Below are 12,178 nucleotides of genomic sequence, written 5' to 3'. Positions count from 1 at the left end.
TTCAGGAAGATCTGAAATTGGAACCATTTCCTACAGTCCCTTCTTTATTGGAGCAATAAATGTTAACATAACTCCCTTTGCCTTCTGTAACTATTAGAGCAGATTAAAATAGGCAAGACCTGCAGGGCTGCTCCAAAATTGAGCGTACACTGCATTGGAAAAAATTGACTTAATTTCAGACTTTGAGTTTACTGATGCTCTGCTGCTATTCCAGGAAAACCGGGAATAACATTCGGATCCAATGGTTTGGACTATGTGAAAATGAGGACAACTAAAGACTTCCAGCAAACCAGGATTTCTGTGACAATACTTGACTTTGTTAAAGAACAATCATTCAGTCTTGATGTGCAAATAATTAATCAATTGTAATACATTGTTGGTGTTAAAATTGATTAAATTATATACACAGTAATGTCATTAAAGCATTTTGGTTTGTAATCAAGCAGCCAGTTTTTGTTGTTACTACGTTGACAAAATTGGTGATGAGCAATTTGTTAAACACAAATCCAATGAATAGACATTTTGTGAGCTTTATTGACTGAAAATACTCTAAATATTTCATAAGTTCAATGGAAATAATCATTTGGGAAGGCCATTCTTCTCTCCTTCTGCATATCCATCCCACATCTCATTTCAACACTGAATTGTTTCTTAATCTATTTTAAATACCTTCTATGTGGTTGTTCACTCTTTGTATGAACTTTGTGTGGTCATTCAACTTCCATTTTACTATACATCAATGTCTCCTGTATTAATATGTTCATCCCAACACTTCTTTTAAGTCACATTCTTGAGACAATTTAAGGTTTTATACAAAAAAGGCGACAACTCAGTTTAGACAATGTATTAAATGTGTGAGTTCAGAGTCTGTCTGTATCCCAATCTTGAGTCAGCCTGGTTCTAATTCCAAAGTAGGGAATTATAAAATGTTATCTGGATTGACTGCCTGCATTGACTGACCGCAGTTTGGGTGTCTTTTGAGCAAAAGTAGAATGTACCTGCAAATACAATTCTGCAAATGCAAATTCACCCCATAGACTTATATGAGCGGTTTTGCCTAGATCCTAAGAACAGGTTTTTGAAAAGTGCTGTTGGCACTTTTTGATTTGGAGAGTGAACTGACATAATTATAGGGATTACAGAACAGAAGTAGTCCATTGATTTTTAAAAGTCTTGAGGTGTTACATTGAAGTGGGAGAGTTAGGAAAATGCAAACCCTAATTTTCCTCTAAGGAACGGTTACTGGACTCAAAATGGAAAATCTGTTGTCTATCCACGGATGTTGCTGGACCTGCTGAGTTTTTCTAGCAATTTCTGTTCGTGTTTCAGGTTTCCAGTATTCACATTCCTTTGTTTATTTGGTGGAGGCTGGTACAATTGCAGCATTTCTAAGGCATCTGGATGGGTAGATGAAGAGGAAGGGTTTAGAGGGATATGGGCCAAGTGCTGGAAATTGGGATTAGATTGAGTTAGGATGTTTGGTTGGCATGGATGAGTGAGATTGAAGAGCCTGTTTCCATGCTGTCCATCTCTGTGACTCCATGACTCTAATACACAATCTTACAAACATTGTATGTCTATCACCAAGATTAAATATTTTCAAAGTTTACCCTGCAATTTGTGCTGATGAGAAGATCCCCATCTTAAAAAGCTGACAGCGTTCAAGAGTAACAATTTTCTCTGTGTTCCTATAACAGTTCAACTTTCTGTACCACCTTGTGTAACACAGGATACATTCATTGGCATAAGTAACCCTATCAGTTCCACAAACTGGATGGTATATTATGCAGGAGCTTGCAGGATGGTAGCTTGATCGCGGACATTTCGGCTGCAATACCAAACAGAGTCATTTGTCGTTACTGAATCATTTGACTTAACAGTTGTTCTCAAATGGACGATAAAAAAGAGATATTGCAACAGTCTGTGTTTGCTGCTGGAATTGTCAGGGCCGTCCTTCTCACTGAACAGCCCTCACTGCCTGCAACATCACTGGAATAACTTCCTACAAAGATACCCATCAATCACTGCCCACTCCCAACCCTCACTTGTGACATTCCGAGATATTCACTTCACTCACCTCCCACTCACTGTCCCAGTTGCCCCTCCTGTATGAGGAGCGTGTGAAGGGGTGAGCATTAGGGTGAGGGAGCAGGCAGGGAGCGAAAGGCAGCAAGGAAAGGGTCACCACAATAATGTGAGCAGCACCAACTTCCTGTTTCAGTCAGGAGACAGGAGATACAGGTATTGGAGAATCATTGGGGAAATGCAGACGCTCCAGAATGTGGGAGCAATACATTGGCTCTATCGATTAAAGGGTAAAACACAAGTGTTCTATGTCGGCGAGTGAAACACAGGAGTTTTAGAATGGCGAGTGAGTTTGTAGATAGTAATTGTAGAGAATCTAAGTCATTAAGTATAAACAGATATAGTCAAAACCATAAAAGCTTGAAAGATGAAGGGTAATCATATTCTTCCTACCTCACTTCCTGGGTCAGAGTATGAAACTGCAAAATCAAATGACAGTTGGAAAAATAGTCACTGCACTAGTTCATTACATAGCTTATAAAAACAACAGAGTTCTTAAAACCTGCAACTGTGTCAGAATGATAATGGGTTGTTCGGATATTCCAACCATTATAATTCAATCTAAGCGTTCAGTTTTAGATCAATCTTTGCAACAAATAGTTAAATTAGAGACAGTTTTACAGGACAAGAGGCCATTCAGCTTCCCGTGTCAGTCCTGGTTCTGGACCCAGCTATGCAACTGATTCCACTCTCCCGCCTTATTTGTGGAGCTCTCTCGATACATCACTTTCAAATAGATATCCAGTTCTCTTTTCAAACATCTATCTCCACCACTCTCCCAAGCAGTGATTCCAAATCGAAACAACTCCCTGATTAAAGAGGTTTACCCTCATCTCACTCCTAACTCTGGTCCTTTATAAATCCTCTTCTCAGGTTATCTATGCCCCTTCATGGTTTTATAAACCTCTGGAAGGTCACAATGGGCTTCTGACGCTCCAGGGGAAGAAAGTCCATGCCTATTCAGCCTCCAGTCCTGGAACCACCCTTGGAAATGTTTTTCTGCACCCTTTCCAGTTTAGCAACATCTTTCCTAGAGCAGGGCATCCAGAATTGAAATCAATATTCTAAAAGTGGCCTCATCAAAGTCTGATAAAGCCACAGCAATATGTCCAACCTCCTATACTCAATGCTCTGACCAAAGAAGGTAAGTGTGTCCAATGCCAACCTGTCTGCCTACAACACCATTTTCAAGAAACTGTATACCTGCAGCCTCAGGTCTCTCTGCTTGACTCTAGGTTTCTCTTAACTGTCAAGCTGAGAATTTGGAAATTGTGGCCCCTAGTTACTGATATACCAACTAATTGAAGTGGAATATGTTTCTAGACCTTGTCAAACTTATGCATAATGTAATGTTGAACATCTTAATAGGATTACCTCTTAATCTTCTCTTCACTGAGAAGAATGTGCCCAATTTCACTCATCTTTCCTTATCTCTAAAGTCCCTCATTCCTAAGTATCATTCTATCAAATCCCCCTTGAATATCCTTCTTAATAAATATTTTCAAAGCTTATATTCCAAATTATGCTCATGGGATGTCCTCATCCTAAGACGTTGGCAGCATTCAATGATTATTTGGAGAGTTGTAGTGTCACTTCCATGTTTGTATACTCTCTGCCTGTATTTATCATGAATCCTAGAAGCTTTCTCTACAACTGTTTCAACTTGCCTGGTCACCTTCAGAGAATCCTGTACATGAATCCTGAGCTCCCTTTGGTTTTCTTCCACTTTTGATTGTTTTGTCTTGGTTATTACCAAACCAGGAGGCAAGTTCATCAATCTGTCATTGTGTGACAAACTGCTCTGATATGGAGAGTGAGCAGCTCTGACTTGGTTGAATGTCCACTCATCCCTTTCTCCATATGGTGACAGTCTCAGCCAGCTGGTTGGTGCCTGGAATGAGGAATCATGGTGATAACCATGTCCTTCATGACCCCTTGGTACAGACCACAAATGCAAATGTGTTGCTGGTCAAAGCACAGCAGGCCAGGCAGCATCTCAGGAATAGAGAATTCGACGTTTCGAGCATAAGCCCTTCATCAGGATGCCAAATGGAGTTAATGACAATATCTCAAAGCACTCAATCCCCAAACAGCAGAAACCTTTCCATATTGAGCTGAGAATGCCTAACTGAGGCATTACCGCTGTGTTCTTACTTGGAAAACACTTTTTGTGACACATCTTTTGCATGGGAACCTGAGTTGTGGTAATGATGACAATCAAGCATTGGCCTTAGTCTCCTACAGTCTTGAGATGAACACAATGTGGTTTTAAAAGTGCTTCAATTTGAGAGTAGAGCTCTATAAACACAGTGGTAAGATCTGACTGAACTATGAATCAACAATATGACCAATCTGATGCTCACAGAGAAAGTCTACTGCATCACTGTACCAGCGCCACTCTCCACTCCACTGATGGCTATGTGGCGATGACGTCCTTATCCAAGCCTTGATCACTTGCAAGTCCACTATTCTCCCATTCTGCACCTTTAATCCTTTCAAAGTCACCCAAAACTGTACTATTATCCTATCCCACAATGAGCCCTGAACATCCATCACCCCTATGCTCATTGATTTGCATTAGCTTCTGCCCAAATAATTATTTCAATTGAAAAATCTATTTGTAATATCTGCTGCATTGATGGCCTCACTCTTCCCTTACTCAATAACACTTTCCATGCTACAACCCTACAAAATATTCCAAGTTCCTCCAAGTCTGGCCTCATGTACATCCTCCCGTTCCTTTATCCCACTATTGGTGACATGGTTCAGATGTCTGCATATTAACTTCTGGAGTCACCTCTCAAAACTAACGGCGAACTTTAAAATCAAATTCTGCCACAAGAGAGAATGATTTTGTAACGGCTGCAGTATTGAGTTCAGTATGTTTTGAGTAATATGCTAGACGATAGCAGTATTGGACATGGATCCTGAAAGTAGCACTGGACCCTAATGTAAACAACAGATTATGTTATTGGACCAATCAGGATGCAAATTCCTGACCTAATCTCACCTACCTGACATCAGTGAATGGTGGGAGGCACAGTTTCAGTTTGTAATTAGTATGTATTTTCTACTCTTCATATTGGAAGATTCAGATACCTGAGAATGATTGCTCTGAATGGTCAAATCTCTCAGCATTAATATGTACATATGGAGTTAGACAATCGGGCACAATTACTTTTCTACAATTCCTTCTTGATAATGTCCAAGATGAGAATTTCAAAACAGTGCACTTGAAAAATGCCTGCATGACTTCAAGACTATTTGTTGGAACTTGCCTCACTTAGATCATAACCAAAAAAAAGGGGATATTGTGAAAACATTTCATTATCATTTGAAGAATTCTTTGGACAGATGTGTTATCCCTTGTTGGAGAGTGTATGGGTGTTTAGGAATGATTAGCATCTTTCTCTAGACCATCAGTTGAAGTGAGTTGGAGTCGGATACTCCACCAATCGTTAACATGAAATAGTGCAGTGAGAAAATGTAGGAAAATCATCTGTATAGTTTTAAAAAAGCCAAGTGTTAATAAAGTCAGTTTCTGAAGTGACAAGGTTAATTCATCTTCTCTGAATGTTGAAGCAAACAGAACAAACCACATCTCAATGTTGTTTCAACTCTTAAACTATCGCCGATCAGATAGATATAAAGCACCAACAGAAAACATTCCGTCTTGTTCATATGTAGCCTTCTTATTATTTAACTTATTATTTATATAATACAAATGATGGCAGCAATTGAAGTATTCTTTGCACTGATGTGTTATCCTTTCTTGTAGGGTATATGGGTGTTTAGGAAAGATTAACATCTTTCTCAAGACCATCAGTTAAAGTGAGTCGGAATCAGATACTCCACAAATCGTTGGCATGAAATAATGCAGTGAGAAAATGTAGGAAAATTAGCAGTATGTTTTTTAAAAAGCCAATTGTTGATAAATTCCATTTCTGAAGTGACAAGGTTAATTAATTTACTCTGAATCTTGAAGCAAACAGAACAAATTATTTCCCAATGTCATTTCAACACTTAAACTATTGCCGATCAGATAGATATAAAGCACCAACAGAAAACATTCAGTTTGTTCATACGTAGCCTTTCTAGTATTTAATTTATAATTTAAATAATACAAGAGATGGCAGCAATTAAATCCCAGAATGGTGACCAATGGTAAAGGAGGAACTAACCTGTAACAGAGAACAAAACCATGAAGAGAAGACCAAAAGCTGAGAATCGTCTCATTCTCCTGCAATGGAAGCACTGGGTGGGTGCTGTGCAATCGTCCACTTTTAACACAGGTGCCACAGGGTGATGCTGGTTTACACAGATATGTGATTGTACCGTGACTCAGTAAACCACACCCAATGTTTATGTAAAATGTGTCCATGAGCCAAAATCTCTCCACAGGAAACAATGAGCTCAAGATCAAAGCTTCAAGGATGCAATCACATAATGGCCATTCAGGGTTCCTTATCACATATCCTCATTCCTCATCAGAGTCATCCTGTTGGGCGAGATTTTCATATTTGTGTTCTGATATGAGAATCTCATGCCCTCATCTGCTGTGCTATACCTGCCAGTGTTGGTTGGCAGGATTTAGTCTTTGTTTTGTCTTTGGGGCCTGGCCAGAGTCAAGCCTGAGCTGGGAGAAAGACAATGTGAACCTGCCAGGTTAAAATGCCTGTCTCAGTCCAGTTGGCTGTGTTTCTTCACAGTCATCTCTTCCTCATGAACTGGTATTTCTGCAGGACAGTATGAGGTGACCTCACTTCCTCCATCATGTGATGATTTTGCAAGAGACCTACTGTGGGATCAGGGTGACTGACAAGATTTGCAATTTTCTCACCAATGGAACCGTGTGATGGTCAATCCATTGCAGAAATATCACGTGACCATGTTAACCTGACTTGACACTGGCTTTTACTTGAGAAAGAGCATCTTGCACTAACCTTTGACTGACAGTGATCCAGTTTGTTGCAGGGACCAAATAAGTACCTCTGCAGCTGACATGGAAAGTGATCTGTGTGGCCAGCTAGTGCCGCACGACCAGTGCAGCTTATGCAAAGCCTCTGTGCGTACTGGTTGCTGCCTGTGTAAGGCAGGTACTTCCCATTCATACTTTGAACGATCATATCACATGTACTGCTTTGCATAGGTGGCAGGGTCAGTTATTTTGTATGGCTGATCTGCAATACAGAATGACACTAACAGTGTGGATTCAATTTCTGCACCAGCTGAGATTACCATGAAGGATTCTCTGTCTCTACCTCTCCCCTTGACTGAGGTGTGGTTACTTCGGGTAAAAAATGAGGTCTGCAGATGCTGGAGATCACAGCTGAAAATGCGTTGCTGGTTAAAGCACAGCAGGTTAGGCAGCATCCAAGGAATAGGAAATTCGACGTTTCGGGCATAAGCCCTTCATCAGGAATGAGGAGAGTGTGCCAAGCAGGCTAAGATGAAAGGTAGGGAGGAGGGACTTGGGGGAGGGGCGATGGAGATGTGATAGGTGGAAGGAGGTCAAGGTGAGGGTGATAGGCTGGAGTGGGGTGGGGGCGGAGAGGTCAGGAAGAGGATTGCAGGTTAGGAGGGCGGTGCTGAGTTGAGGGAACCGACTGAGACAAGGTGGGGGGAGGGGAAATGAGAAAACTGGAGAAATCTGAGTTCATTCCTTGTGGTTGGAGGGTTCCCAGGCGGAAGATGAGGCGCTCCTCCTCCAGCCGTCGTGTTGGTATGTTCTGCCGGTGGAGGAGTCCAAGGACCTGCACGTCCTCGGTGGAGTGGGAGGGAGAGTTAAAGTGTTGAGCCACAGGGTGGTTGGGTTGGTTGGTCCGGGCGTCCCAGAGGTGTTCTCTGAAGTGTTCCGCAAGAAAGCGGCCCGTCTCCCCAATATAGAGGAGGCCACATCGGGTGCAGCGGATGCAATAGATGATGTGTGTGGAGGTACAGGTGAACTTGTGGTGGATATGGAAGGATCCCTTGGGGCCTTGGAGGGAAGTGAGGGAGGAGGTGTGGGCGCAAGTTTTACATTTCCTGCGGTTGCAAGGGAAGGTGCCGGGAGTGGAGGTTGGGTTGGTGGGGGGTGTGGATCTGACGAGGGAGTTATGAAGGGAGTGGTCCTTGCGGAACGCTGATAGGGGAGGGGAGGGAAATATATACCTGGTGGTGGGGTCCGTTTGGAGGTGGCGGAAATGACGGCGGATGATACGTTGTATGCGGAGGTTGGTGGGGTGGTAGGTGAGAGCCAGTGGGGATCTGTCTTGGTGGCGGTTGGAGGAGCAGGGCTCAAGGACGGAGGAGCGGGAAGTGGCGGAGATGCGGTGGAGGGCATCGTCGATCACGTCTGGGGGGAATCTGCGGTCCTTGAAGAAGGAGGCCATCTGGGCTGTGTGGTGTTGGAACTGGTCCTCCTGGGAGCAGATGCGGCGGAGACGAAGGAATTGGGAATATGGGATGGAGTTTTTACAGGGGGCAGGGTGGGAGGAGGTGTAGTCCAGGTAGCTGTGGGAGTCAGTCGGTTTATAGTAGATGTCTGTGTTGATTCGGTCGCCCGAGATAGAAATGGAAAGGTCTAGGAAGGGGAGGGAGGAGTCTGAGACAGTCCAGGTGAATTTGAGGTCGGGATGGAAGGTGTTGGTAAAGTTGATGAACTGTTCAACCTCTTCGTGGGAGCACGAGGCAGCGCCGATACAGTCATCGATGTAGCAGAGGAAAAGGTGGGGGGTTAGCCAGTGTAGTTGCGGAAGATGGACTGTTCCACATATCCCACGAAGAGACAGGCATAGCTGTTTTCGAGGGCGTAGGGGAATGAAGGTGAGGCCCCTGCTGAGGACTGATCTTTCATCCTCAGAGAGGGGGAGGTCTGGAGGGATGGTGAAGATCCGGCATGGCTGGGAGCTAGGACCTGGTGTGAGACTGGAGCTGGGTTGGGGGCGGGGTTAGGGGCGGGGACAGAGATCGACGTAGGGGCGGGGTTAGACGTGGTGACGTTGCTTGGTGTGGGGGCGGGGCCAAGCGTGGGGGCGGGGTCCCGCGGCGAGATATTGAACAATTCTTCCGCCGCCTTCGCCTCCGTGCCTACTTTCACAACCAAGACTCCCGCCCACTCTCTGACGACCCCTTCTCCCGCCTCCAACGCACCCCATCCACCTGGACACCCCGTGCTGGCCTCTTACCCACCCTCAATCTATTTATAGCCAACTGCCGCCGCGACATTAACCGACTCAACCTGTCCACCCCTCTCACCCACTCCAACCTCTCACCCTCAGAACGTGCAGCCCTCCACTCCCTCCGCTCCAATCCCAACCTCACCATCAAACCGGCAGACGAGGGAGGCGCGGTAGTAGTTTGGCGCACCGACCTTTATACCGCTGAGGCCAAACGCCAGCTCGCGGAAGCCTCCTCTTATCGCCCTCTTGACCACGACCCCACCTCCCACCACTAAACCATCATCTCCCAGACCATCCATAACCTCATCACCTCAGGGGATCTCCCATCCACCGCCTCCAACCTCATAGTCCCACAACCCCGCACCGCCCGTTTCTACCTCCTGCCCAAAATCCACAAACCTGACTGCCCCGGCCGACCCATTGTCTCAGCCTGCTCCTGCCCCACCGAACTCATCTCCGCATACCTCGACACGGTTCTGTCCCCTTTAGTCCAAGAACTCCCCACCTACGTTCGGGACACCACCCACGCCCTCCACCTCCTCCAGGATTTTGGCTTCCCCGGTCCCCAACGCCTTATTTTCACGATGGACATCCAGTCCCTGTACACCTCCATCCCCCATCACGAAGGACTCAAAGCCCTCTGCTTCTTCCTTTCCCGCCGCACCAACCAGTACCCTTCCACTGACACCCTCCTTCGACTGACTGAACTGGTCCTCACCCTGAATAACTTCTCTTTTCAATCCTCCCACTTCCTCCAAACTAAAGGAGTTGCCATGGGCACCCGCATGGGCCCCAGCTATGCCTGTCTCTTCGTAGGATATGTGGAACAGTCCATCTTCCGCAACTACACTGGCACCACCCCCCACCTTTTCCTCCGCTACATCGATGACTGTATCAGCGCTGCCTCGTGCTCCCACGAGGAGGTTGAACAGTTCATCAACTTTACTAACACCTTCCATTCCGACCTCAAATTCACCTGGACTGTCTCAGACTCCTCCCTCCCCTTCCTAGACCTTTCCATTTCTATCTCGGGCGACCGACTCAACACAGACATCTACTATAAACCGACTGACTCCCACAGCTACCTGGACTACACCTCCTCCCACCCTGCCCCCTGTAAAAACTCCATCCCATATTCCCAATTCCTTCGTCTCCGCCGCATCTGCTCCCAGGAGGACCAGTTCCAACACCGCACAGCCCAAATGGCCTCCTTCTTCAAGGACCGCAGATTCCCCCCAGACGTGATCGACGATGCCCTCCACCGCATCTCCGCCACTTCCCGCTCCTCCGCCCTTGAGCCCCGCTCCTCCAACCGCCACCAAGACAGAACCCCACTGGCTCTCACCTACCACCCCACCAACCTCCGCATACAACGTATCATCCGCCGTCATTTCCGCCACCTCCAAACGGACCCCACCACCAGATATATATTTCCCTCCCCTCCCCTATCAGCGTTCCGCAAAGACCAATCCCTTCGTGACTCCCTCGTCAGGTCCACACCCCCCACCAACTCAACTTCCACTCCCGGCACCTTCCCCTGCAACCGCAGGAAATGTAAAACTTGCGCCCACACCTCCTCCCTCACTTCCCTCCAAGGCCCCAAGGGATCCTTCCATATCTGCCACAAGTTCACCTGTACCTCCACACACATCATCTATTGCATCCGCTGCACCCGATGTGGCCTCCTCTATATTGGGGAGACAGGCCGCTTACTTGCGGAACATTTCAGAGAACACCTCTGGGACGCCCGGACCAACCAACCCAACCACCCTGTGGCTCAACACTTTAACTCTCCCTCCCACTCCACCAAGGACATGCAGGTCCTTGGACTGCTCCACCGGCAGAACATACCAACACGACGGCTGGAGGAGGAGCGCCTCATCTTCCGCCTGGGAACCCTCCAACCACAAGGAATGAACTCAGATTTCTCCAGTTTTCTCATTTTCCCTCCCCCCACCTTGTCTCAGTCGGTTCCCTCAACTCAGCACCGCCCTCCTAACCTGCAATCTTCTTCCTGACCTCTCCGCCCCCACCCCACTCCGGCCTATCACCCTCACCTTGACCTCCTTCCACCTATCCCACCTCCATCGCCCCTCCCCCAAGTCCCTCCTCCCTACCTTTCATCTTAGCCTGCTTGGCACACTCTCCTCATTCCTGATGAAGGGCTTATGCCCGAAACATCGAATTTCCTGTTCCTTGGATGCTGCCTAACCTGCTGTGCTTTAACCAGCAACACATTTTCTTCTGAGGTGTGGTTACTCTCAGGTTAAACAAGCACTAGTTATCTGTCTGTAATGCGAAAGCAGTCCTATGGTCTGGTCAGACTATGGAGACTTTGTTTTCAGCTTTTGAATGGGACTGGATCACATAGCCCGGAGATTTAAGATATATTGTGAGTGTGTTGTAGGTTCCATCAAGGCTGGATTGATCTAGCATGGATTGGAATCTGCACATTTCTGATCTTGCCAGAAGAGTTTTGCTGAGTTAAATAAATGAAGTTTCTTGCATGAGCACAAGTATTTCCAGGTGTTTGTTGAATCGGATTTTGTTTACCAGGGATCTGTGAGAGCATCTCAAAAAATTGAGGTATAGTTAGTAAAATTGCAGATGACACCAAAATTGGAAGTGTGGTTGGTAGTGAAGAGGGTTAACTCAGATTACAACAGGATCTTGATCAGATGGGCCAAAGGGCTGAGAAGTGGCAGATGGAGTTTTGGTAAAGCAAATCTTAGCAGGATTTATATACTTAATGGTAAGGTCCTCGGAGTGTTGCTGAACAAATAGACCTTGGAGTGCAGGTTCATAGCTCCTTGAAAGTGGAGTCGCAGGTGGATAGGATAGTGAAGAAGGCGTTTGGTATGCTTTCTTTTATTGGTTAGAGTCTTGAGTGCAGGAGTTGGGAGGTCATGTTGTGGCTGTACAGGACATTGGTT

Source organism: Hemiscyllium ocellatum, chromosome 2 (assembly GCF_020745735.1).
Source record: "Hemiscyllium ocellatum isolate sHemOce1 chromosome 2, sHemOce1.pat.X.cur, whole genome shotgun sequence".
NCBI lineage: Eukaryota > Metazoa > Chordata > Chondrichthyes > Orectolobiformes > Hemiscylliidae > Hemiscyllium > Hemiscyllium ocellatum.
Note: the sequence above shows the minus strand (reverse complement) of the source record.